The sequence below is a fragment of the Cucurbita moschata genome, unplaced genomic scaffold (assembly GCF_002738365.1).
Source record: "Cucurbita moschata cultivar Rifu unplaced genomic scaffold, Cmos_1.0 Cmo_Scf00166, whole genome shotgun sequence".
Lineage (NCBI taxonomy): Eukaryota > Viridiplantae > Streptophyta > Magnoliopsida > Cucurbitales > Cucurbitaceae > Cucurbita > Cucurbita moschata.
Genome location: NW_019268682.1, coordinates 86,311 through 110,985, shown reverse-complemented (window position 1 = coordinate 110,985; position 24,675 = coordinate 86,311). Strand labels below are relative to the sequence as shown.

General features: G+C 42.8%; 7 non-coding genes across 7 annotated transcripts; 4 read left to right on the top strand and 3 right to left on the bottom strand.

Annotated features, from left to right (window-relative positions):
- Positions 1–3,812: 3,812 nt before the first annotated feature.
- On the bottom strand, positions 3,813–3,886 carry TRNAN-GUU. The gene has a single exon. It is a non-coding gene; the product is annotated as a tRNA-Asn (tRNA).
- Positions 3,887–4,408: 522 nt separating this feature from the next.
- Positions 4,409–4,493, top strand: TRNAL-CAA. Its single transcript has one exon. It is a non-coding gene; the product is annotated as a tRNA-Leu (tRNA).
- Positions 4,494–4,805: 312 nt separating this feature from the next.
- TRNAN-GUU lies at positions 4,806–4,879 on the bottom strand. The gene has a single exon. It is a non-coding gene; the product is annotated as a tRNA-Asn (tRNA).
- Positions 4,880–15,937: 11,058 nt separating this feature from the next.
- TRNAL-UAA lies at positions 15,938–16,021 on the top strand. Its single transcript has one exon. It is a non-coding gene; the product is annotated as a tRNA-Leu (tRNA).
- A 747-nt stretch (positions 16,022–16,768) lies between these two features.
- TRNAL-CAA lies at positions 16,769–16,852 on the top strand. Its single transcript has one exon. It is a non-coding gene; the product is annotated as a tRNA-Leu (tRNA).
- A 1,276-nt stretch (positions 16,853–18,128) lies between these two features.
- On the top strand, positions 18,129–18,212 carry TRNAL-CAA. Its single transcript has one exon. It is a non-coding gene; the product is annotated as a tRNA-Leu (tRNA).
- A 279-nt stretch (positions 18,213–18,491) lies between these two features.
- TRNAN-GUU lies at positions 18,492–18,565 on the bottom strand. The gene has a single exon. It is a non-coding gene; the product is annotated as a tRNA-Asn (tRNA).
- Positions 18,566–24,675: the final 6,110 nt, after the last annotated feature.

The window sequence follows — 24,675 nt, the reverse complement described above, 5'->3', positions numbered from 1 at the left end:
ATGATGATTAAATTAGAAACTAATACTATCTATGAATGTAAATCAAGAATAAAAAAATAATAATAATAAAGAAACAGGAAAGATTCGGAAAGAAAGATCCATTAGAATACAAGGAAGAAAAATACAGAGAATCCAAAATTGAAACAAGAAAACAAAAATGTAGAAACATGAAAGATTTGGGGAAGAAGAATCCATTAGAATATAGAGAATAAAAATAGGCAGGAGAAAGGCCTAACAAAATCAAAAGAAAAAAAAGGGAAAATACATAATACTATTAACAACAAAATAAAACAAAAAAAAAAATTAAGAGTAAAGAACTGATTAAAAATTGGCTAATAATAAATGTGAAAGATTTGGAAGTAAGAGAAAATATTTCTGAACACAAATTAAAAGATAAAGGGAGGTACATGTACACACAAAGAAAATGGAAGATCAGATTAAATATCAATAAGAAAATGAAAGATCATAAATATTAGACGGCAACAAAAAAATGAAAGATCAGAAATATCATAAGGCAACAAATATTAAAAGATAAGGAGAGTACATATAGAAAATGAAAGGTCAAATTAAATATCAAATGGCAAGAAAGCACGAAATACTGTCACTTCAAATAATTCCATCAAATTCTTAAGATGGTAATACTAGAAAATGAAATCTTAATAAAAATAGAGTTATATATATATATATATATTATATAGATGGATGTTATAACCGTTCCAAGACTTTACTCATGCAAAGTCTGTAATGCTCGCATGAAGTCTAGCACATGAACCATTGTAAGAGTTAGAAAGTTGAACGGGAAATTGATATCATGGATTCATATAGGTTGACTTGAATACAAAGGACAAAATCGAACTTTCATTAAGGATAAATTGATAACACCCGCCTAAGCTAATCAGGTAAGTGAACTTACTATAGGATAGGCTAAAAATTGTATAAATTATGATGATGTATGAACTGTGTCGGACGATGTCATATGATAGTATGTGATGATGTATGAGTTATGACGATGTATGATGTCGTATACTAGTATATGATGATGTACGAATGTATGATAATGTATGAGTTATGATGATATATGAGTTATGATGTTTGATGATGTGCATAGTATATATATATTTCGATGAATGACGTATTTGATATGCTTGATGCACTTTATGGCAATATGATGAGTATGATGATTGCTTGATGTTTTACCTTAATATGATGAGTATGATGATTGCATGATGTTTTACCTTAATATGATGATGTTTTCCATATTGAGCATGTTATATGATGATGAGTGCCATATTGCATCATGTCATTAGATCGACATAGGACACAACTCTAAGAGCATGAAAATGATATTAATATAAATATCCATGAGTATGTATTACCTAGATTAACAAAGAGATAAGACTAGAAGGTTGTGTCAGAAGAGACATTATGATGGATTTAGAGGGACCTCATGCATATTGTATAATCATAAGCATAGGGCTACTTCCTTTAGAGATGATGAGTGCGGATGCGCACAGTATGATGATGAGTGCGAATGTGCACGAGCACAAATGCACACAGATGAGGGTGTTCATGAGGTGCATGACACTATGGAGTTTCGCTGACCTCTGGACGTCGCTACAGATTAGCTTGACCAGAGGGACAAAAGGTGTGCGAGCGCCCTGGAGATTCACACTCACACGTGTGAATTGTGTGTAGGGAAGTACTACACATCCAATTTGTCGAGGCACCCCTTAAGATGATTAGAGATATGTTCTTAAATCATGATTGCATGTGTTTGCATTTGCATGGCCCCCTATAGTGCGGCCACTTACTGAGTATTCTTTGAAATACTCAAGCCGTGTGCCACATCATTTTCCAGGTGAAGACAAGGTGCACTTGTATGGAGGACGGCGGTATCACGAGTAGAGACTGTGACACGTGCATAGAGTAGACTCATTTAAATTTCTAATTGAAGTTAGAATTTGCATTTCATTGTTTTAAATTATTTTGTATTTGTTTTTATTTTTTCTAAATTTAAGTATTTCGTATTTAAACACAACCATGACTCATATAAGAGTTATAAGCATGAAACTTTAGTGGAGACTCTGAGTATGTGGAAATTTAGGGTCGGTGGAGGGGTACTAGATATAGTAAATCTATTCCAAAAATTTCTCAACATTTTCCTAAAATACCTAAATCATTTTCCTAAATTTATTCCTAAAATCAATTATTTTCTTAACAGAAATATAGTCACTCATCCAATGGTTGGGCTTAACCCTATTGGGCTAGTGATGATATTTTAACTTCGTTATCAACCTCACAGTTTTAAACCGAATCTACTATGGATAGGTTTTTAGACCCTTGCAAGAAATGTTTCTTCACCTCTCTAATGGATCTGGGATCTCACTATCAACCCCTTCTGAATGCCAAAAGTCCTCACTGGCACATCGCCTATGTTTCTTCACCTCTCTAATCGATCTGGGATCTCACTATCAACACCTTCTGATGCCAAAAGTCCTCGCTGGCACATCGCATAGTGACTAGCTATGATTTCATTTGTAAAAGTCCAAGCCCACTGCTAAAGTCCAAGCCAACTGCTAGTAGACATTGTTAATTCTTGCCTAGTACGTATTGTCATGAGTCTCACAGTTTTAAAACGTACATATTAGGGAGAGGTTTTCGCACCATTATTAGGATTGTTTCGTTCCTCTCTCCAACAGCCAATAGATATTATCTACTTTAATCCGTTACGCATCGTCGTTCTCTCTAATCGATCTGGGATCTCACTATCAACTCCTTCTGAATGCCAAGAGTCCTCACTGGCACATCGCCTAGTAACTAGCTCTGATTTCATTTGTAAAAGTCCAAGCCCACTGCTAGCAGACATTGTTCATGATCTGGGATCTCACTATCAACTCCTTCTGAATGCCAAGAGTCCTCACTGGCACATCGCCTAGTAACTAGCTCTGATTTCATTTGTAAAAGTCCAAGCCCACTGCTAGCAGACATTGTTCATGATCTGGGATCTCACTATCAACTCCTTCTGAATGCCAAGAGTCCTCACTGGCATGTCGCCTAGTAACTAGCTCTGATTTCATTTGTTGTGCCAAGTAACTAGCTCTGATTTCATTTCTTGTGCAAAGTAACTAGCTCTGATTTCATTCGTAAAAGTCCAAGCCCACTGCTAGCAGACATTGTTCATGATCTGGGATCTCACTATCAACTACTTCTGAATGCCAAGAGTCCTCACTGGCACATCGCCTAGTAACTAGCTCTGATTTCATTTGTAAAAGTCCAAGCCCACTGCTAACAGACATTGTTCATTCTTGCCTAGGAGGTATTGCCATGAGTCTCACAGTTTTAAAACGTGCCTATTAGGGAGAAGTTTTCGCACCCTTATTAGGATTGTTTCGTTCCTCTCTCCAACAGCCAGTAGATATTATCTATTTTAATCCGTTACGTATCGTCGTCAGCCTCACAATTTTAAAATGCGTCTACTTGGGAGACGTTTACACACCCGTATACGGAATGATAAATTCCCCTCCCAAAACAATCAAGGAATGAAAAATTAGTAGTCAAGATGGTCTAAGGTGCTAGACTCAAGTTCTGGTCCTCGTAAGAGGGCGTGGGTTCAAATCCCACTTCTGACATCCAGCAAAACTCGTGCCGTGGTGGATATCAATTGAACTCAACACTGCTTTTTAAAAGTGTCAAAACATGATTGTTTAGTTAGTTCTCGTACACGCGACCATCACAAATCGATGTTGATTGAAAATTTCTACCAGGGAGGAGAAGAACCAAACACAATTATAAGGCATGCTTCATTCACACATCGCTAGAAGGAGGGCTTGAACCTCCGACCTTGTAGTTAACAGCCACACGCTCTAACCAACTGAGCTATTCCAACCAATCATTCACTACAATCCAAGACCACCTTTAGTTGATATTGTCTGCTTTCGTTCGTTACGTCTCGGTATCTCCCTCACGGTTTTAAACCGAATCTACTATGGATAAGTTTTCAGACCCTTGCAAGAAATGTTTCTTCACCTCTCTAATCGATGTGGGATCTCACTATCGATCCCTTTTGAGTGCCAAGCATTCTCACTGGCACATCGCCTAGTGATTAGCTCTGTGTTCATTTGTAAAAGTCCAAGCCCACTACCAGCAGACATTGTTCATCCTTGCCCAGTAGGTATATCAATGAGCCTCACAGTTTTAAAACGCGCCTATTAGGGAGAGGTTTTCGCATCCTTATTAGGATTGTTTCGTTCCTCTCTCCAACAGCCAGTAGATATTATCTATTTTATTCCGTTACGTATCGTCGTCAGCCTCACAGTTTTTAAACGCGTCTACTTGGGAGACGTTTACACACCCATATACGGAATGATAAATTTCCCTCCATAACCAATCCAGGAATGCACAATTAGTAGTCAGGATGGCCGAGTGGTTTAAGGCGCCAGACTCAAGTTCTGGTCCTCGTAAGAGGGGCGTGGGTTCAAATCCCACTTCTGACATCCATCCATCCATGTTTATTGTTAAGCAAAACTCGTGCCAAAGTGGATAATATCTACTAATACCGCGCCAAAGTGGATAGTATCTACTAACAATCGTTATGGAATTGTGTCGAAATTTTCAACGCTAAGAAATGGAACTGGTTTCGTGGTGGATATCAATTGTGAACTCAGCACTGCTTTTTAAAAGTGTCAAAACATGATTGTTTAGTTAGTTCTCGTACACGAGACCATCACAAATCGATGTTGATTGAAAATTTGGACCAGGGTGGAGAAGAACCAAACACAATTATAGGGCATGCTTCATTCACACATCGCTAGAAGGAGGGCTTGAACCTCCGACCTTGTGGTTAACAGCCACACGCTCTAACCAACTGAGCTATTCCAGCCAATCATTTGCTACAACCCAAGACCACCATTAGTTGATATTGTCTGCTTTCGTTCGTTACGTCTCGGTATCTCCCTCACGGTTTTAAACTGAATCTACTATGGATAGGTTTTCAGACCCTTGCAAGAAATGTTTCTTCACCTCTCTAATCGATGTGGGATCTCACTATCGATCCCTTCTGAGTGCCAAGTGTCACAATCCGCAATATGATTGTGACTTGAGTAAGTCATCGAGGACGATGACTAAGTTAAGTGGGGGAGAATGTCACAACCTTACTATGAAGAGAGTAGGTTGTGACCCTCACGCCATGACAAGCAAAGGGGCGTCCCTCAAGAGACGCCCATCCGGCCATATGCGGGCCAACGTAGAAGAATGCCATGATGCGATCGAGGAGGACGATGCATCATCCAACACACCACCACGCAAAGTGGGCATCGAAGACATGTTGAGACACAAGCATAACAGAGACATCAGCATAGACATGAAGGACAAGATAGGCTTGTTGAAGGGCCGGGTAGGGCCCCGGGCCTTAACCTCAAAAGTCGAGGTTTCGGAAGGAATTTGGTCATGCGGTTCGGGAGTTAAGTCCGTCCATATGAAATATGAATGCTCGCCAAGTTTGGTGTCAATCGGACATTGGACGGACAATGCACGACACCGTATGACACCTCACGAAAATCATGTCTACTCCTGGTAGAATGAAAATGGCTCAAAATGTACTATAGGGGGTACCATGGTGTTAGCTCTCCACCACCCCTGGGCCCTGTGGCCTAAGTGAGCTACCCTGTGGCACATACGTGTGTCACAGTGTGGGCGAGCGTGCCGAGACGAGTGTCTCGGGGCGACTTCCTTTGAAATGGGTTTTTGAAGGACAGTACCGGACGGCACGGGTGTGCCGGTATTGCGCCCTAGCCCGCGTGTCGGAGGTTGCTACATACACCCGCTATCCGGTACGGTATCCGCAAATGACTCGGCATGGGCACGGGAGGGCCTATGCCTCGATAGAACCCGGATGGATGGATGTTCGGGAAGTCCCGATGAGATGAACGACACGTGGGCCCATTCTCGATGGCATGACCGAACGAGTTATGATGAGCGACGACATCCCGAGACTCGGGACGGCGTCAAGACATATGGACCCTGTCGATGGGGATCGAGGTGGCAAGACGAGATGCGACGTTGTATTGAGAGACCTTGGCCCGAGCAGAGGCAAGGTCGAGCCGAATGCGTTGGCCTAGCGTAGAGGCAAGTCGGATGTGTCGCAGATGATTGAACATACACGCACAGGCGGCGTGTGTGGTTGAACAAGCTTGAATTCCGCACAAGCGATGTTCGATTGGCGAAGGCAAACCTCGCCTAAGGTCCGACGAAGCCACAAAGCCGGGGCGAAAAATATAATGGGGCTTAATTCCCCTTAAGGCTGGTCGTGAGCATGTATAGATCACGACGCCGCACGGTCAAGAATGTAGGACCGTGACAGTTGGTATCAGAGCCACACTTTGTGTGTCTAGTCGGGCAAGACAGTCAAGAGAAACAAACCCAAGAGTTGATCGAAGACCTTGCAAGTGTGTCAAGAGTGCCGTAATGGGCAGGACAGTTGCCGGTCAGAATTATAATCAGTTGGGGGTTGAAGCCAAGACTACCCGAATTTCATTAGTGTCGTGTGTCGACACCTCAATATGGGAAGATCTACCCGTCAAGCAAAAACCAAGCTCACCTGAGAAGAGCTTGCAGTTTCGAAGTAGACAAGACAGATGAAACAGAAAGCACCATGACGGTGCCTTCCAAAGAACCATTCACATTGGAGGAATAGTGTCAGTGGTTGCAAGCAGAGAAGCCGAGAGCCAAGAAAAGACAAACGTCGGCCGAGTGCAAGAGCCGTATACAATGTGAGTCCTTATGGGGGGACGACCTTGCTGCAAAGAGGCAGCTGAGTTCGAGCGGGGAAGAGCAACATCAATAAGTCTCTCACCCCGTAAAGGTGCTCGGACATACGAGCACACGTGTATTCCTTGAGTCACCACCTTGTGCCTAGGGTGGATGACTCCACCAACAGATGTCAAGACCAGTATCCGCTCGGGAAGTGAGCAACAAGCTGGAAGTTCACACACAACAGTAGTCACACGATGTGACAAAATACAAAGAGTTGGCCGAAAGTTAGCGCCAACAAAGGAAGAGACTGTCAAAGAGTTGACTTTGCTCAATAGGAGGAGTGGTCGCAACCAAAGAGTGTTGCGGCCGGGCTTGCGAGCCCCACCCCAAGGGGTGAACAAATTCACAGGAGAAGTGGTCGCAACCAAAGAGTGTCGCGGCTGGGCTTGCGAGCCCCACCCCGAGGGGTGCACTAGTTTATGTGATCCAAAGAGGATGCACACACTGGGGCCAAGTTGGCCAAAATAGGGCAAAAGTGCCCTCTGAAGTCCATACTTGTCTGGTGAGTGTCTGCAAAGAGAGTCAGCCTCACCCACAACTATGGCAAACGCTGAAGAGTCACGTCTACGTTGCGAGTCTCGGTGGCCGAGTCCAAGATGGGCGAACAACAGAAATAGGTCCGAATGGGGATAGCTGTAGATAAAGGAACAAGCCTAAGTGAGGACAAGTTCACCCAACAACTGACCAAGTCAAGAGTCAGAACGTGGTGCCACCTGACAAAAGAGAAGTCAGAAGCATCCACTCGAACTTGTCCCAAGTTGGCATAAGACGTCAGCAGGGAGAGCATTATGACAAAAGATCGTCAGGTGCTCAACAATAGAAGATTTTTCTGAAGCACAACCAAATCCAGCGAGTCAAGTCGCCAACAGACAGAGAGTCGGATCGTCATCGGGGCGATGCCGAGATTGAGTGGGGGAGAACTTCACAATAGGTGGGGCGAACGCGCCCGAGAAAGTCATCGAGGACGATGACTAAATCAAGTAGGGGAGAATGTCACAATCCGCAATATGATTGTGACTCGAGTAAGTCATCGAGGACGATGACTAAGTTAAGTGGGGGAGAATGTCACAACCTTACTATGAAGAGAGTAGGTTGTGACCCTCACGCCATGACAAGCAAAGGGGCGTCCCTCAAGAGACGCCCATCCGGCCATATGCGGGCCAACGTAGAAGAATGCCATGATGCGATCGAGGAGGACGATGCATCATCCAACACACCACCACGCAAAGTGGGCATTGAAGACATGTTGAGACACAAGCATAACAGAGACATCAGCATAGACATGAAGGACAAGATAGGCTTGTTGAAGGGCCGGGTAGGGCCCCGGGCCTTAACCTCAAAAGTCGAGGTTCCGGAAGGAATTTGGTCATGCGGTTCGGGAGTTAAGTCCGTCCATATGAAATATGAATGCTCGCCAAGTTTGGTGTCAATCGGACATGGGACGGACAATGCACGACACCGTATGACACCTCACGAAAATCATGTCTACTCCTGGTAGAATGAAAATGGCTCAAAATGTACTATAGGGGGTACCATGGTGTTAGCTCTCCACCACCCCTGGGCCCTGTGGCCTAAGTGAGCTACCCTGTGGCACATACGTGTGTCACAGTGTGGGCGAGCGTGCCGAGACGAGTGTCTCGGGGCGACTTCCTTTGAAATGGGTTTTTGAAGGACAGTACCGGACGGCACGGGTGTGCCGGTATTGCGCCCTAGCCCGCGTGTTGGAGGTTGCTACATACACCCGCTATCCGGTACGGTATCCGTAAATGACTCGGCAGGGGCACGGGAGGGCCTATGCCTCGATAGAACCCGGATGGATGGATGTCCGGGAAGTCCCGATGAGATGAACGACACGCGGGCCCATTCTCGATGGCATGACCGAACGAGTTATGATGAGCGACGACATCCCGAGACTCGGGATGGCGTCAAGACATATGGACCCTGTCGATGGGGATCGAGATGGCAAGACGAGATGCGACGTTGTATTGAGAGACCTTGGCCCGAGAAGAGGCAAGGTCGAGCCGAATGAGTTGGCCTAGCGTAGAGGCAAGTCGGATGTGTCGCAGATGATTGAACATACACGCACAGGCGGCGTGTGTGGTTGAACAAGCTTGGATTCCGCACAAGCGATGTTCGATTGGCGAAGACAAACCTCGCCTAAGGTCCGACGAAGCCACAAAGCCGGGGCGAAAAATATAATGGGGCTTAATTCCCCTTAAGGCTGGTCGTGAGCGTGTATAGATCACGACGCCGCACGGTCAAAGATATAGGACCGTGACACCAAGCATCCTCACTGGCACATCGCCTAGTGGCTAGCTCTTATTTCATTTGTAAAATTCCAAACCCACTGTCAGCAGACATTGTTCATTCTTGCCCAGTAGGTATTGCCATGCGCCTCACAGTTTTAAAATGTGCCTATTAGGGAGAGGTTTTCGAACCCTTATTAGGATTGTTTCATTTCTCTCTGCAACAGCCAGTAGATATTATCTATTTTAATCCGTTACGTATCGTCGTCAGCCAAATAGTTTTAAAACGCGTCAGCCAAGTTCTGGTCCTCGTAAGAGGGCGTGGGTTCAAATCCCACTTCTAACATCCATCGATGTTTATTAGTTAGGCAAAACTCGTGGCAAAGTGGATAATATCTACTACCACCGTTATGGGCTCGTGTCTAACTTTTCAACACTAAAAAAGGGAACTCGTTCCGTGGTGGATATCAATTGTGAACATTAAAAGCGTCAAAACATGATTGTTTTGTCAGTTCTCGTAAATGAGACCATCCCAAATCGATGTTGAAAATTTGTACTAGGGAGGGCTTGAACATTATTGGCTAGAAGGAGGGCTTGAACCTCCAACCTGGTGCAAACTGAGCTATTCCAGCCAATATTTTGTTACAATCCAAGACCACCGTTAGTTGATATTGTCTGCTTTCGTTCGTTAAGTCTCGGTATCTCTCACGGTTTTAAACTGAATCTACTGTGGATAGGTTTTCAGACCCTTGCAAGAAATGTTTCTTTACCTCTCTAGTCGATGTGGGATCTCACTATCGACCCCTTCTGAGTGCCAAGTGACACAATCGCACTTTCGAAGGCAGCGGACTAGCGATTGTGCAGCACTCACTCTCCAGCGACAAGTGAGTTAAGCCAATTTGTTCTTGCGTCGCCTACGGCCAAGCGACGTACGGTCGAGCCTCTAGCCTCGGTTTTAAAAGAAGGTTTCAGAAAACGAGGAGAGAGAGAGATTTTAGAAAGAGACGTTATATAAGCAAGCAAGAGAAAGATAACAACGGCTTAGCATATATAACCTTGGGTAGGGAGAAGTTGACGACTAGTCATATTCCCCTATAGTACATTCTGGGCCATTTTAGTTCTGGCGGGCCTAGACATGATATTTTTGAGGTGTCATACGCTCTAGAATTACAAAAGGAAAAACACTAGAATGCAAAGACATGACAAGAGTTTGGCTTGTCATGGGCATGCGGCCATGGGCAACATGCCCTAGACAAGCATGACCGTGACATCCTCCCCCACCTAATTGGTTGACGTCCCTATCAACCAACGACTTTCATACCTTGCGATGTGGGTGGCGGCGGAGTTCAGATCTTCGGCGCGTTCCCAGCTTGTTTCCTCTGTAGGGATATTCTTCCATTTGATAAGGAATTCACGAATCCTCCGTACAGGTCTTCCTATCTTCCTAACCCTGTCGGCTAGGATCTCTTCCACTTCCTTTGTTTCTTTATGCTGCAGATCGATGTTCAGTCTTGTGGTTGCATTTCGTTGGTCGTCGTCTGGATCAGGGTGATAGGGCTTCAAGTTGCTCACATGAATGACGGGGTGGATTTTCATCCATGCGGGTAGTGCAACTCGGTAGGAGGTAGCCTCGATCTTTTTAAGGACTTCAACCGGGCCTTCATATTTACGAACTACTCTCTGGTCCTTTCGGCTACGAAATCTGATCTGTTCTGGTCTCAGCTTGATAAGGACTTGATCTCCTGCACGGAATTGAAGGGGGCGACGCTTCTTGTCCGCCCATTTCTTCATATGCTTGGAAGCCTTCTCTAAATATGCCCGGGCTATATCTGTCGTCTGCTTCCATTCTCTTGTAAAGTTGTGAGCTTGAGGGTTTTTTCTTGCATAAGGATGATCAATAATATGGGGTAAGGCCGGTTGTCGTCCACTTACAATTTCGAAGGGACTCTTCCCTGTAGACGAGCTTGTTTGACAATTGAAGCAAAATTGGGCGACATCTAACAATTGTATCCAGTTCTTTTGGCGAGCGTCGACGAAGTGACGTAAGTATTCTTCGAGCAAGCAATTGAACCGTTCTGTCTGTCCATCGGTTTGAGGGTGATAACTCGAGGAGATGTTTAAGGTTGTTCCCAAGAAAGCGAATAACTCAGTCCAGAATGTCCCAATGAATCTGTCATCCCTATCACTGATGATGCTCGACGGAATGCCCCATAGCTTTACAACGTGTTTGAAAAACAGTTGGGCTGTGAGTTCCGCCGAGCATAGTTTGGGAGTGAGGATGAATGTCTCATATTTTGAGAACCGGTCTACAATAACCAAGATGGCGTCATATTCCCTAACTTTTGGGAGGTGTGTTATGAAGTCCAGAGATACACTTTCCCAGGGTCTTGTTGGCACAGGTAGAGGTTCCAAGAGTCCAGAGACTTTGGCTTTCTCGACCTTGTCCTGTTGGCAGATGAGGGGCACGTCTTGGTGTATTGCATGATGTCGTCTCGCATATTTGGCCAGAAGTACCCCTTCTTTATTAGGGCGTATGTTCTTTGCCACCCAGGGTGTCCGGCCCATAAGGTATCATGACATTCCTGAATGAGCTTCTTCCTCAGTTCTCCCGTTCTTGGGACGTACAATCTGTTTCCTTTGGTTATCAGGAGGTCCCCCTCAACCCAAAACTGTCGTGTCTTTCCAGCCTTAGCTAGTTCGACAACAGCTTTGGCCGATGGGTCTTTGTGTAAATGTTCCTTGATGATGTCGCGCATCGATCCATCGATCTTACTTGAATGAATATGGGATAACATGCACAGGGCCGCATGTTTGCCCTTCCGACTCAGCGCGTCGGCTGCTTGATTACTCTTTCCTGCTTTGTGTTCGAACTTGAAGTCGAATTCGGCCAACGACTCCTGCCACCGGGCTTGTTTTGCTGTTAATTTTGGTTGATCAAAGAAGTAGCAAGTGGCGTTGTTATCCGTTTTCACTACGAAATGTGATCCTAAGAGATACTGTCTCCAGACTCGAAGGCAATGGACTACAGCCAGCATTTCTTTCTCGGAGACAGTGTATCTTCGTTCGGCATCGTTGAGCTTTCGACTTTCATAAGCGATGGGGTGGCCTTCTGGAATAAGGACCCCACCTAGAGCAAAGTCGGAAGCATCGGGTTCTACTTCAAATGGCTTTGTGACGTCTACCAACCCGAGGACAGGACCCCTCGTCATGGTTGTTTTCAGATTTTCAAAGGCCATTTGACAATCATTTGACCACGACCAAGGGTGGTCTTTCTTCAACAGCTCTGTCAATGGGCGGCTCGTCGTGAAAACGCTTGGACGAACCGCCTATAGTAGTTGGCTAGTCCTAAGAAGGGCCGCAACTCAGATACGGAAGTAGGAACCTTCCATTCTTGGATAGCTTTTATCTTGTCGCTATCTATACTAATTTGTCCACATCTAACGACATGTCCAAGGAAGTTGATGCATGTTTGTGCGAATGCACATTTCTCCTTCTTCACATACAGCTGGTTCTGCCGGAGCTTGTCAAACACTATCTTTAAGTGCACTTTGTGTTCCTCGAGGGTTGTGCTATAAACAACAATGTTGTCGAGGTATACTATGACGAACTGATCCAGGTATTCGTAGAAAACCTGGTTCATCCACGTGCAGAACGTAGCTGGGGCATTTGTCAAGCCAAAGGGCATTACTAGGAATTCAAAGGCCCCATATCTTGTTACGCACGTAGTCTTGGGTTCGTCCCCTTCGGCAATACATACTTGATAATATCCTGATCGTAAGTCCAACTTCGTGAAGTACTTGGCCCCGTGAAGTTGGTCGAACAAGTCGGATATTATCGGCAGAGGATATTTGTTGCGTACTGTCACCTTGTTTAAGGCTCTATAGTCTATGCACAGACGCAACGTCCCATCCTTCTTCTTCTGGAACAGTACGGGGGCTCCATAAGGTGCCTTTGTCGGGCGAATGAATCCTGCCTTCAGCAACTCGTCTAGTTGTTTCCTCAATTTGGCTAGCTCGGGCGGAGCCATCCGGTATGCTTTCTTTGCTAGCGGCTTAACCCCGGGGAGGAGTTCGATTTCGTGGTCAATGCCTCGACGAGGTGGTAGTGTTTGTGGTAGACTCTCTGACATTATGTCGGTATAGCTGTCTAGTACTTCGTTGATTTCCTCTGGGACAGTCTCTTCGGTGGTCGCTTCTTCTATCAGTGGTATGGCCATGAATGTAGGTTCCTTTCGTGCGAGTCCCCTTTTCAGCTATATGGCCGAGATCATTCGAAGATTACATGGTTTCTTGATGCTTGCAGGTATTACTGTGGGGTTACGGTCGGTGATCACCAAGCATTTTGCCAATGGCATTGGGATGACCTTGTGTTCTAGGAGGAACTCCATCCCAAGTACCACGTCGAAGTCGTCCATGCGAACCACGACAAGGTCTAGCTCTCCAGTCCAATTCCCTATTTTGAAGGGGACTCCTTTGGAAACTCCCACAATAGGCAAGGCCTCGGAGTTGACAGCTTTCATTTTCCCCGGGTCTTTTCCTATGGTGAGTCCCAATCTTCTGGCTTCTTGATCGGCAATGAAGTTGTGGGTTGCTCCAGAGTCTATCAGAGTGCTCTTGCTCGGTTGAGAGTTTATTGTGGCATCTACGAACATGAGCCCTTTCTCTATTATCTCCTTCGGTTCGACTTTCCGTTGGAGGGCTGACAAGAATTTGAGTGCGCCCATTCGGGGGTTGTCGTGATCTTCCTTCTTGTCTAGCAAAGTCTCGACCCTTGCTTCATTGCTCTCTTGAATGGACACTTGAAGTGCAGTGAGAGAGGCCCGATGAGGACAGTATGATACCTTGTGGGGGCCTTTACACAACATGCATTGCAAAGGTGTCGTCGGGTGGTTCTTTTGATGGTAATGCCCTCGAGAAGTCCCCGCTTGATTGTTCTGAGGAGGTCTATCCGTCCATCCATTCGGTCTGTTGGGACTTCCATTTCGCTGGCCTGGTGGTCTGTATGGTTTGCCCCCATTGTTTGGGGCTGGTGTCGCTCTTCTTTGGGATCCTGCTTCGTTCCCACAGTCTACGAGTCTCTCGGCACAGGCCATTGCGGCAGCTAGGGTTTGGACCCTGTTCTCATGTATCTTTGTTTTGGCCCACGGCTGTAGACCATTTATAAAGAAGAACACCTTGTCCTTCTCTGCTGTGCCCCTGATATCCAGCATCAGGGTTGAGAACTGTCTGACGTAGTCTCGTATGTTTCCAGTGTGTTTCAGGGCTACTATTTTCTCCATTGCTATATGCCCTGCATTTTCGGGGAGGAATTGTTCCCTCAACTCTCTCTTGAGGTCCTCCCATGAGTCGATGGTGCACAATCCATCCTCGATGTCTTGCACCTTCGTACGCCACCACAGTTTGGCGTCGTCTACGAGATACATCGCGGCTACAGTCACCTTCTTGTCGTCGGTACAAGCCGTTGTGGCTTTGAAGTACTGTTCGACGTCGAAGATGAAGTTCTCCAACTCCTTGGCGTCCCGATTCCCTTTGAAGGCTCTAGGGTCTGGGAACCTTAGTTTGTTGGATCCTGTATTGGTTTGTCCAGCCGCGACACCTTCCACGGCTTTCATGGTAATTTCAATTCGAGTGCTCATGGCGGCCATCCTTTCTTGGAGGTCGTCGACTGTTGATCTGAATTCATCAGCCAATCCATTGAACAAACTCATCATTGTGTTTTGTAGTACGTCGAACTCTTCGCCACGTCCCTCTTTGTGTGCGACAGAGCTATCCGGACTATCAGACGGTTTTGGGCTGCTCGTAGGAGCAACTCTTTCTTCGAGCGAGGTCACTCGAAACAATAGTTCTGCGATTGGCAACCCATCCAGGCGGTTGCCCATTGCGTCGACTTGGACGACTTTCTCACTCAGTTCGGTCACCCGTGTTTCCAGGAAACGGAGGGTGTCAGGGACTTCTTTGAGGAACAGCATTTCCTCCTCTATTAGCGTAAGCCGGTCGGCTTGTGCTTTGGGTGTCGACTTTGTCGTCGACATGATCTCGGTCTATATGACGTTACGGAGCTAACAAAGCTCTGATACCACTTGACACAATCGCGCTTTCGAAGGCAGCGGACTAGCGATTGTGCGGCACTCACTTTCCAGCAACAAGTGAGTTGAGCCTATTTGTTCTTGCGTCGCCTACGGCCAAGCGACGTACGGTCAAGCCTCTAGCCTCGGTTTTAAAAGAAGGTTTTAGAAAACGAGGAGAGAGAGATTTGAGAAAGAGAGATTTTAGAAAGAGACGTTATATAAGCAAGCAAGAGAAAGATAACAACGGCTTAGCATATATAACCTTGGGTAGGGAGAAGTTGACGACTAGTCATATCCCCTATAGTACATTATGGGCCATTTTAGTTCTGACAGGCCTAGACATGATATTTTTGAGGTGTCATACGCTCTAGAATTACAAAAGGAAAAACACTAGAATGCAAAGACATGACAAGGGTTTGGCTTGTCATGGGCATGCGGCCATGGGCAACATGCCCTGGACAAGCATGACCGTGACACCAAGCGTCCTCACTGGCACATCGCCTAGTGACTAGCTCTGATTTCATTTTTAAAAGTTCAAGCCCACTGCTACTGGACATTGTTCATTCTTGCCCAGTAGGTATTGCCATGGGCCTCACAATTTTAAAACGCGCCTATTAGGGAGAGGTTTTCGCACCCTTATTAGGATTGTTTCGTTCCTCTCTCCAACAGCCAGTAGATATTATCTATTTTAATCTGTTACGTATCGTCGTCAGCCTCATAGTTTTAAAACGCGTCTACTTGGGAGACGTTTACACACCCATATATGGAATGATAAATTCACCTCGAAAACTAATCCAGGAACGCACAATTAGTAGTCAGGATGGCCGAGTGGTCTAAGGCGCCAGACTTAAGTTCTGGTCCTCGTAAGAGGGCGTGGGTTCAAATCCCACTTCTGACATCCATCCATATTATTATGTTAGGCAGAACTCATGCCAAAGTGTATAATATCTACTACCACCGTTCTGGGCTTGTTGTCAAACTTTTCAACGCTAAGAAATGGAACTCGTTCCGTGGTGGATATCAATTGTGAATTCACCACTGCTTTTTAAAAGTGTCAAAACATGATTGTTTAGTTAGTTCTCGTACACGAAACCATCACAAATCGATGTTGATTGAAAGTCTGTACCAGGGAGGAGTAGCATCAAACACAATTATAAGGCTTCATTCACACATCGCTAGAAGGAGGGCCGAAACCTCCGACCTAGTGGTTAACAGCAACACGCTCTAACCAACTGAGCTATTCCAGCCAATCATTTGTTACAATCCAAGACCACCGTTAGTTGATATTGTCTGCTTTCATTCGTTACGTCTCAGTATATCCCTCACAGTTTTAAACCGAATCTACTATGGATAGGTTTTTAGACCCTTGCAAGAAATGTTTCTTCACCTCTCTAATCGATGTGGGATCTCACTATCGACCCCTTCTGAGTGCCAAGCGTCCTCACTGGCACATCGCCTAGTTACTAGCTCTGATTTAATTCGTTAAAGTCCAAACCCACTGCCAGCAGACATTGTCATTCTTTCCCAGTAGGTATTGTCATGAGCCTCACAGTTTTAAAACGCGTCTACTTGGGAGACGTTTACACACCCATATACGAAATGATAAATTCCCCTCCCAAACCAATCCAGGAATGCACAATTAGTAGTCAGGATGGTCGAGTGGTCTAAGGCGCCAGACTCAAGTTCTGGCCCTCGTAAGAGGGCGTGGGTTCAAAACCCACTTCTAACATCCATCCATGTTATTGTTAGGCAAAACTTGTGCCAAAGTGGATAATATCTACTACCACCACCATTATTGGCTTGTGTACTAGGCAAAACTCGTGCAAGAAGACCATCCCAAATCGATGTTGAAAAATTGTACTAGGGAGAAGCACCAAACACAATTATAAGGCACTAGAAGGAGGGGCTTGAACCTCCGTTCGTTATGTCTCTTCTTCACCTCTCTAATCGATGGCCAAGCGTCCTCAGTAGCACGTGACTAGCTCTGATTGTTTCGTTCCTCTCTCCAACAGCCAGTAGATATTATCTATTTTAATCCGTTACGTATCGTCGTCAGCCTCACAGTTTTAAAACGCGTCTACTTGGGAGACGTTTACACACCCATATACGGAATGATAAATTCCCCTCTCAAACCAATCCAGAAACGAACAATTAGTAGTCAGGATGGCCGAGTGGTCTAAGGCGCCAAACTTAAGTTCTGGTCCTCATAAGAGGGGCGTGGGTTCAAATCCAACCTTTGACATCCATCCATGTTATTGGTTAGGAAAAACTCGTGCCAAAGTGGATAATATATCTACTACCACCGTTATGGGCTTGTGTCTAACTTTGCAACGCTATGAAATGGAACTCGTTCCGTGGTGGATATCAATTGTGAACATTAAAAGTTTCAAAAATTGATTGTTTAGTCAGTTCTCGTACACAAGACCATCACAAATCGATGTTGATTGAAAATTTGCACCAGGGAGAAAAAAACCAAACACAATTATAAAAAAAACACATCATTCACACATCTCTAGAAAGAGCACTTAAACCTCCAACCTTGTGGTCGTTCGTTACATCTCGGTATCTCCGTCACGGTTTTAAACCGAATCTACTATGGATAGGTTTTCAGACCCTTGCAAGAAATGTTTCTTCACCTCTCTAATCGATGTGGGATCTCACTATCGACCCCTTCTGAGTGCCAAGCGTCCTCACTGGCACATCGCCTAGTGACTAGCTCTGATTTCATTTCTAAAAGTCCAATCCCACATTGTTCATTCTTGCCCAAGTAGGTATTGCCATGAGCCAAACAGTTTTAAAACGTGCCTATGGAGATGTTTTCGCACCCTTATTAGGATTTTTTCGTTCCACTCTCCAACAGCCAGTAGATATTATCTATTTTAATCCGTTACGTATCGTCGTCAGCCTCACAGTTTTTAAACACGTCTACTTGGGAGACATTTACACACCCATATACGGAATGATAAATTCCCCTCCTAAACCAATCCAGGAATGCATAATTAGTAGTCGGGATGGCCGAGTGGTCTAAGGCGCCAGACTCAAGTTCTGGTCCTCGTAAGAGGGTGTGGGTTCAAATCCCACTTCCAACATTCATCCATGTTTATTGTTAGGCAAAACTCGTGCCAAAGTGGTTAATATCTACTACATCTACTACCACCACCATTATGGGCTTGTGTCGAACTTTTCAACGCTAAGAAATAGAACTCATATCAATTGTGAACTCACGACTGCTTTTGAAAAGTGTCAAAACATGATTGTTTACTTAGTTCTCGTACACGAGACCATCATAAACCGATGTTGATTGAAACTTTGTACCAGGGAGGAGAAGCACCAAACATAATTATAAGGCATGATTCATTCACACACATCGCTAGAAGGAGGGCTTGAACCTTCGACCTTGTGGTTAACAGCCACACGCTATAACCAACTGAGCTATTCCAGCCAATCACTTGTTACAATCCTAGACCACCATTAGTTGATATTGTCTGCTTTCGTTCGTTACGTCTCGGTATCACCCTCACGGTTTTAAACCGAATCTACTATGGATAGGTTTTCAGACACATCTCTGATTTCATTTGTAAAAGTCCAAGTCCTCTACTAGCAGCTATTGTCCATTTTTGCCCATTAGGCACTGCCATCAGCCTCAGTTTTAAAATGCCCCTACCAGGGAAAGGTTCTTGCACCCTTATTAGGATTGTTTCGTTCGTCTCTCCAACAATTAATAGACAATTTAAGTGGGGCCTCCATTGGCGTCCTCGTAGGGTTACTGTCTGCCAGCCCTGCTGTTTCCAGTAGCTTCTTTGCATACACACCTTGACAGATGGTGATGCCGATAGTACTCTGCTGCACTTTGATGCCGAGGTAGTAGTTGAGCGCGCCGAGGTCGCTCATTTTGAAGGCTTTCACATTTCCCTCTTTAATCTTCCAAGAACTTTCATGTTGCCTCCAGTGATTATGAGATCATCGACGTACACTTCCACGATCAGCCACTGCTCGCCTTGGTCGCGCGTCTACATCCCATGCTTAGTGGCTGAGTTACCTTCGTCATTGAGTGAAAAAATCAGCCTCAACAGTAAACGACATCATAAAGTGAGAGTGATTTTCTTCATGGTCCGATCTTATGCAATACTCATCGCATAGGATGCCCCCACTCACATGTCTCCACATGTACAATTTAGTGATCACATTGTTTATCTCATATATAAAAGTGGACCGCATCCATAGTATCCTCAGAATAAGGTACTCAGCTTTATCCCTATACTATACATCATTTTGACTATATACTTGAACTTGATCCACTCTTATGTCTCTACATATAGTTTAAGTAATCATACTATAGCCAGAGTGTTCTTAGTTTATTGGATTTAGATTAATGATCGTAAAATTCACTTTATTCAATAACAATCTTTGCTGAATAAACATCAATAATAACTTTATTGAAAACAGAATATGTTTTTATTTACAAACTATGAGTTTTAGGACATAAAACCCAACAAACAAATGGTTTTGTGTTTGGGCCATAATTTCTAGGCAGATTGGAGTGGGCTACAGATTGAGCTTGGAATTTGGGGGCTGAGGATGGAGCCGTGGGTTTGAAACATGAATCCGAATCCGAATAACTGGCTCGTCAACTTATCTTCTTCACCCGAATACAGATCGAAAATCCTTGCGATTCCCTTCTCTTTTTCCCAGTGAGAATACTAATGATTCCGATGACATTATTTCATGCCTCCACAAGGGTTTGCCTTTTGGAGGTTAGTACAACACTTTCAAAATACCGGTTGGGAGGTTTGAGCATAGAGAAATTTAAAGGGTTTGGGGAATAGTTTTGAATATGAAATAAATGCCTAGCCGGAAATCGCGTGATTTCAAGCTATATTAAATGCTGTTTTTTTTCAAAATCAAATTGTTATAGTCATAACTTCTCATAAATGTTGGGTTTTATGTCCTAAAACTTTTCGTTGGTAAACAAAAACATATTCTATTTTCAAAAAAGTTATTATGGTTGTTTATTCAGTAAAGATTGTTATTGAATAAAGTGAACTTTACGATCATTAATCTAAATCCAATAAACTAAGAACACTCTGGCTATAGTATGATTACTTGAATTATATGTAGAGACATAAAGAGTGGATCAAGTTTAAGTATATAGTCAAAATGATCTATAGTATAAGGATAAGGCTGAGTACCTTATTCTGGGGACACTATGGATGCGGCCCACTTTTGTATATGATATAAACAATGTGATCACTAAATTGTACATGTGGAGACATGTGAGTGGGGGCGTCCTATGCAATGAGTATTGCATAAGATCGGACCATGAAGAAAACCACTCTCACTTTATAATGTCGTTTACTATTGAGACTGATTTTCTTTTCATTCGATAACCTAGGTAACTCGATTTTAATCCTGAGCTAACCATGAACTCCTGTTTATTCGGAATTATCCTTAGATTTGCATGGGTGAGAGTGGCTCGAGTTTGCCGACTCAATAGGTCTCCCATTTCAGGGGTAAGACTGGGTGAATGGCTGGGGACGTGGGGTGCAAGATGGAATTCGCTCCTACCCACTTTTAGGGATAGAAGAGAGGTAGTTCCCTTAAGCACTGACTCCAGGTCTTGAACAAGGGGCCCCACCCTCTCATTGGCCTGAGAGGGATTCGGTTTACTGGTTGGACCACAAACCAATGGTTCATAAGAGGATCAGTGAGACATAAGGAACAAGAAGTAACTTTAGGGGTAAAACGGTAAATTGACCCAGCTCTAGTTACGAACAACCTGTGAAGGATCGACTTACTAATCATGGTTATATCAAATGGACAGAAATATATCTATAGTGAGGGGAGTGCAACTACTAGGCTATAGTGGAGTGTCCTAGTAGTTAACGAATGTTGGTTAACAAAGTTAATGAGTTTAACTGGTTAATCTTGGATCGTTGGAGCCCATATCTATAGGTCCATTAGGTCCATCTGCTAGCTCATATCGGACTAAACCATAGAACAGTGTGACAAGTGAGTTTAAAGTGTTTGAATTCAAATTAGGGAATATATGCTACATATATACGATATATTTAACCGCATTTTTGTTTTATTTACGAATTAAACAAAAAGAGATAATCTAAGATATTTAAATAAGATTTAAATATCTTAATCAAATATGTGTTGGAATTGATTGGGATTGGCATTTGAATTAATATTAAATATTAATTAAATAGTTTAATTAATCATTTAATATTACTTAAATTTGAAATTAATTATTCAAATTAATTGTTGAATTAAAATGAAGAAAGTCAAAATGTTACTTCATTTAATGGAAAAATCAATGTTAGTGGAATTTTGAGGTGTCAAAATTTGGTTTAACCAAACTGCATGCAAATAAACCCCACAAATTTTAGTGGAATTTTGAGTGTCAAAATTTGGTGAACTCAAACTTGCATGCTTGCAGCATAATCCCAAACATTTGAGTGAAATTTTGAGTGTCAAAATTTGGTGATCTCAAATTTACATGAACATGCAAACATACTCTATAAATAGAGTGATCATGGTACATGGAAGGTCTTCCTTGGTGAAAAACTTTGAGAAAAACCTCTCACAAACACTCTTTTCATGTATACAAAATCTCTCCCAAGTTTAGTCACTCACCGGATTCCACAATCCCGTTCTAAGATCGGAGGATAGTGGAGAAGACACTAGTGGTGGTTCGAAACCGGTTCGTGAGGAAAAAGGACTTTGAACTATAAAAGGTTAGTATTCGAACTCATTAAGTTTTAATACTTATGAACATGCTAGTTATTTACTATAATTGATGTCCAAAAGGGCCTAAGATCCAAATTGCTTCCGCATGTGTTATATTAACACCATCAATAAAAACTCAGATGTTCCTTCACCAAAATCGTAGAGCTCTACTCCGTCTATAAAAATACATTTTTCTTATAATTTTAAATCAACCACATACAAATATATTCACAACTAAAATTGGACGGTTACATGTTCTTACAGCAACATGAGGCTCCATCGATACTCCAACTTTCAGCTTGAATATTTTCAAAGTTTCTTTATAAAACTTGCGTAGCATCGGTTCTAGATCAACATATCAAAAAACTCAGACCAAAACAACCAAATAATCTTATGGATCTTTTAAAATACCGACTAAAAAGTTAGAAAACCTACCACATGTCTTCCACAATTCTTGATTATCTTGGACAGTTCAAGAACCGAGAGTGCTTCTCCACAAGGTTCAGTGAAGATTTCGTAAAGAAAATCTAGCTAGAATCGGACTCCTCGAGGTTGAATAAGAAAGTGTCTAATAGTTACTTCTCTTTACATCGAGAGTTTCTTTTTCTCTCACATCATTTATTTTTCTTGCTTTAATTTTTGTCAATTAACTCCATTATTTAGTTAGTATAGATTCCATAATAAGCTAGACACACAATGACTAGAGTTGAATTGGATCACTTTTCTAATTTATTATTATTATTTTTTAACCTCTTTTATTTTTTTTTTATTTTTTATTTTTTTATTTTTATTTTTTTGAGTTATTGAAATTTTTCTTAGCACTCTTTTCTTCTTTTCTTCTTCACCATCATGATGGTCAGCCTCTAAAATTTTTAATAAAATATTATAAGTTTAATCTGAAAAAGCCTCTAAGATTTTTAATAAAATATTAGAAGTTTAATGTAAAAAAAGATAAATTCAAAAAAAACTTGGGTGTATTTAACAAAACATCATAAGACTTAATTTGGAACATTTAATATTGCCTTTTGAAGGTGTGCCTCACCTTTCTTGACCAATACAAGACTTTTGGGCTCGAATTGATCCTCCGAACTTTGATTTTGTGTTTAAGAATTGGAAATCAAAGTAATTCATATTGGGAGTAGTGTCTTAAAGACGTGTAATAAATGTCTTATTGTTTAAAACTAATTGAATTATATTATATTTAGAACATTAGATTATTCCTTACTTAAACTCGAATTGTGACGATAAGATTAAAGAAAAAGAAAATAAAAAAACAAATAAAATTTAAATTATGTTACTCCATACTCATGAGGCAACCATTATGAGTCAACTACCAGTGTAATCCCAAGTCTATTCCCAAGACCGGTTTACGAGATCGAAACGTTAGTCTTGACCTATTTCTACACAATAAACGAATTAACCACTCGTGTAGTCTTAAGTTCCTCCTTAATACTTGTTTACAGAATCACGAGGTCACCTTTAACTCGTTTTTGCACGCAATAGAAATACTTGAGTAGTCTTGGAGGTTTTCGTGACACCGTTCACATTACTATTAAGCCTATTAGGCTTTCTTAGTAATCCTTCTCGTCGAAGTTTACTAGGTTCTTAAGGAATCTAGGTGGTTTAGATCTCAACTCATGTTTCGAGGATGCTCAAGACTAGCTTCTCAAGGCTAATTCAATATTTGGGTGCTCTCAAGTCTAGACCTCTGATCGTCGCTCAGAATCCTAAGGTGCCTGGTATACTTAAAATGTACTGTCCTAGGTCAATGTAAAAAATCGTTCTAGCTCTAACGTTCTAATCTTAACTTGGTTCACTCATGCATGCTTTATTAGAGAGATATTTCTATCGATCACTTAAACCACGGAATACATAGACTAAATATTCATGCAAGCTTATTTGGGGGGATATTCCTATCAATCAACAAGTATGGAATACATAGTCTAAATATTCAAGCAAGCTCAACAAAGAGATAACATCCATAAATAACCAGAGCAACTAGACACAATGTTCATTCCTCCATTCTAGCACAGCGGAAAACATTAAATTCGGAATGCATCATAAATTCTCACCCTAGGGTTATTTCGATAATTTTTTTAATATACATTACAATCTCATCCAAATTGCCTTTGTTGCTACCCACGTGCTTAAAGGAGTCTTACGCACAACTACGCGTGCTTTGTGGCACAATCGCACTCTTACGGCAGTGGGATAGCGATTGTGCGACACTTGTTCTAACCTAGAAAATAAGTCGGTCATGTTAAATTAAAACTTTGCGGACAATATTGGTGTATGCTCGCGACACGGGTCACGTTTAAAAAAAATGTTTAGAAAACAGGAGCAAAGAAATGCGATGAAAACAATTTTAAAGAAATCAATGTTATAAGCTAAAAGCGAGTAGGCAACAACAATGACTTTGATAGCATATAACCCAAGTACGAAGAATTGACACCTATTCAAATTCTCCTATAGTACATTTTGGGGCGTTTTAGCCCTACGGGTGTAGATATAATTTTGGTGACCGGTCATACACCCCCGTATTGACACAACGATAATAGTAAAGCCCTATCTAACATGAAAAAATAGTAAAAAAAAAATAAAAAAAAGTAAAAAAAAAAATAAAAAAAAGGGTTTGGAACAAGCATACACCTAAGAAAAAAAAGTCGTAGACAAGCATGACCAGGATATCTGACATGCGCCCATAGGCAACACGCCTTGAACAAGTATGACCGTGGCATCCTCCCTCACTTAATTGGTTGACATCTCCGACAATCGACTCTTAACAAACTTAGTGTCGTAGGATGAGGTTGACTTCAAGTC